Source organism: Musa acuminata, chromosome BXJ1-10 (genome assembly GCF_036884655.1).
Source record: "Musa acuminata AAA Group cultivar baxijiao chromosome BXJ1-10, Cavendish_Baxijiao_AAA, whole genome shotgun sequence".
NCBI lineage: Eukaryota > Viridiplantae > Streptophyta > Magnoliopsida > Zingiberales > Musaceae > Musa > Musa acuminata.
The window spans coordinates 12,373,202-12,376,658 of record NC_088336.1 but is presented as its reverse complement, the minus strand read 5'-3'; positions in this window follow the sequence as shown (position 1 = coordinate 12,376,658).

The window sequence follows — 3,457 nt, the reverse complement described above, 5'->3', positions numbered from 1 at the left end:
ATATATATATATACCTATATATATATATACACATATATATATACAAATATATACCTACATATATATATATACATATATATATATATATACATACATATATAAATCATGTTGTGCCGGAGGAATATGTCAGAAGATTGGACGTTGGGCCGGTGGATCGGTCGACGTATCGAAAGAAGACTTCGGGCCGTGGACTCGGGTATCGGGCCAAGAAGAGCGGGTATTGTGCCAAGGATATTGGAGTTGCGGAGTCAACTGGCCGATTGGGCGATAGGCTGCAGGAGAGGACGATGCGCCGAAGAATCGGATGAAGCGTCGTGGGACTAATGACATGCCGGACAACTTAGTTAATTGCTTAGGATTAATTGTCTCAATCGAAGTTTTGTTTTAAGTGTGCAGGATTAACTACGATGAAAATAAGATATGCAGCAGGAGTTACGCCGGAGTCAAGACAATGATCACATTGGGAGTTCGAGAGTTCGACGGATGTTCGGACAGTCGTCGAAGGTTCTGCGGGAACAAATCCGAGAAGTCCATGAGCTTGCCAAAGAAGCTCGTCGGAACTCGCCAAGTGGATCGTCGCATGGCCAGGAGTTTGCCGGAAGTCCGCAGGAGCATCATCAAGGGTTCATCGGATGATCGATGGAAGTTCGCTGGAAGCTCGCCGGAAGAAGTGATTGACGCACCGGAGCAAGTTGCAGTAAATATCTTAGGAAATATCGTAGTTAGCACAATGATTAAGTTGGAAATGGGAGGTGATCCCATTAACTTAATCTTGGGGCAATTGGGCCCCTGAAAAACCTAAATTGGGCCGAATGGATCAACCCATTCGGACCCTGATTTCTGCTAGGTGGTTGAACCGCCCAAGCCAGGAGGTGGCACCGCCTGGGCTAAGTCTCCGAGCGAGACTGGGTGGTGTAATCACCCCAGCCAGGAGGTGGCACCGCCTGGGCTCAGTCTCCGAGCGAGACTGGGGGTTGTAACCTCCCTTGACAAGAGGTGGCACCGCCTGAGCTCGGTCTTCGAGCTCTGGCAGGAGGTGCAACCGCTTCAGTCAGGAGGTGGCACCGCCTAAGCTCGGTCTTCGAGCTTTGGCAGGAGGTGCAACCGCCCCTGACAGAGGTGGCACCGCCCAGAGGCTCAGTCTTCGATCTCTGCCAGGCGGTGCAACCGCTCCAGTCAGGAGGTGCAACCGCTAGATCCCGGAATTCCGGGAATTGACAGTTTTGAGCTCCAAATTCAAACTGGGTTGGGGCCTATAAATACCCCACCCATTCAGCACTGAAAGGAAACAAACATACACCGAAATCCTAATCTTGTTCTGTGATTTTTAGAGCTCAAAATTGTTGTAAAGGCCAAAAGTTCTTCTCCCTCTTTTCTTCCAAGTTCTGAGCTTTAAAGAGAGGAGAGAAAATTCTATAAGGGTTATCTCCTAAGCCCGTCAAAAGGAGTGAAACTGTAAAAGGGTGGTTGGCCTTCGCCTATTGAAGGAAGGCCTCTAGTTGACGTCGGTGACCTCGTCAGTGGAGGAAGCCAAAAGTGGAGTAGGTCAAGATTGACCGAACCCCTCTAAATTTCGGTTTGCATTTACTTTGAGCATATTATCTTTACTGCAAACCTCCTCTAAAGGTTACTTCTTTCTGCACATATATGATCGGGTTTCAAGCTTTGCACTTTCCGAATCGGCGTTTAGACGTAAATCAGTTTCATCGTACGATCATCATATTTATGTTTGCGTTTACGTTTTGATTTCTATCATAACTGCAAACTGCCTTTATATCCTTGCTTAAACTGCATCTTACTTAATCAAGTGATTTACGAATCAGCATTTAGACGTAAATTAGTTTTTTCGTACGAATATCATATTTCAGTTTGCGCCTTCTATCTAATTAGAATCATAACTGCAAACTGCATTTATATCTTTGCTGCATCTCGCTTAAACAAAAGTTAAAGTGATTTATGAATCGGCTTTCTTACCAAAATCATATTTAACGAACGAACGCAGTTTTTATTTTTCGTAGAAGGTTTTCCGCTACACTAATTCACCCCCCCCCCCTCTTAGTGCTCTTGATCCTAACAAGTTGATGGCTTCAAGCATAACCTTTTGAGTATTAGTTAATTATGTGATAAAGAATATATTGTTGGATTTGAATTTAATGCTTACATTATTGAAAAACCATATAAAAACACATTTATGATTGCACTAAAATAAAATAATGTATACACTATTAACATCAATGATATTTGTAATGAAATATGTTTTTTGATTTTCAATGACGATGTTTGGCTTTGGAATAGGAGATTAGGTCTTGCTAGCATGAAACTAATCTTTCAAATTTCATCTAAAGAACTTGTAAGAGGTACTCCTCATATTACGTTCGTCAAAGATAATGTGTGTGATACATGTCAACTAGGAAAACAAATAAAAGGTAGCTTCAAACATAAGTACCAAATAAGCACCTCTAGACATTTGCAATTAATCCATATAGACTTGTTCAGACTAATTTCTACATCAAGCCTAGGAGGTAGCAAATATGCATTTGTCATCGTGGATGATTATAGTAGATACACATGGACTTATTTTTTGACACATAAAAGTGAATGCTTTAGATATTTCTCCAAGTTTTATAAACTTGTTCAAAATGAAAAGGGTTTTATGATTTCGTCAATTCGAAGTAATCACGGTGGTGAATTTCAAAACCATGATTTCGAAGAATTTTGTGAATCTAATGGATACAACTACATCTTCTCTACTCCAAGAAATCCTTAACAAAATGAAGTAGTAGAAAGAAAGAATAGAAACTTACAAGAAATGACAAGAACTATGTTAAATGAACATAGCTTACCCAAATATTTTTGGGCCGAAGCCATAAATATGACATGCTATGTCATTAATAGAGTTATTGTAAGACCCTTCCTCACCAAAACTCCTTATGAGTTGTGAAACAACAAAAAACCCAATGTTTCATATTTTAAAGTTTTTGGGTGTAAGTGTTTTATCTTGAAAGAAAAAGATGCTTTAGGAAAATTTGATGATAAATCTGATAAAGGAATTTTTCTTGGCTATTTTCTATTTCTAAAGCATTTTATATCTTTAATAAAAGAACTTTGATTATAGAAGAATCCATTCATGTTGTTTTTAATGAGGCTTTCAAAATTAAGAAAAATAATTTTGATAATGATGTTAATTTTGATGCTTTGAATTTAAATGAAACCCTTTCTCCATCTAGCAACTTGGATGCATCTACTTTCGAAACGTTCTTACCTAAGGATTGGAAGTATGTAGATGCTCATCCAAAGGAGCTAATCATAGGAGACATATCTAAAGGGGTTAAACTCGTTCTTCTCTTAAGAATTTTTGTGCCAACGCTGCTTTTCTCTTCCAAATTGAACCAACATACATTGACGAGACCTTGAAAGATGATTCATGGGTCATTGCAATGCAAGATGAGTTAAATCA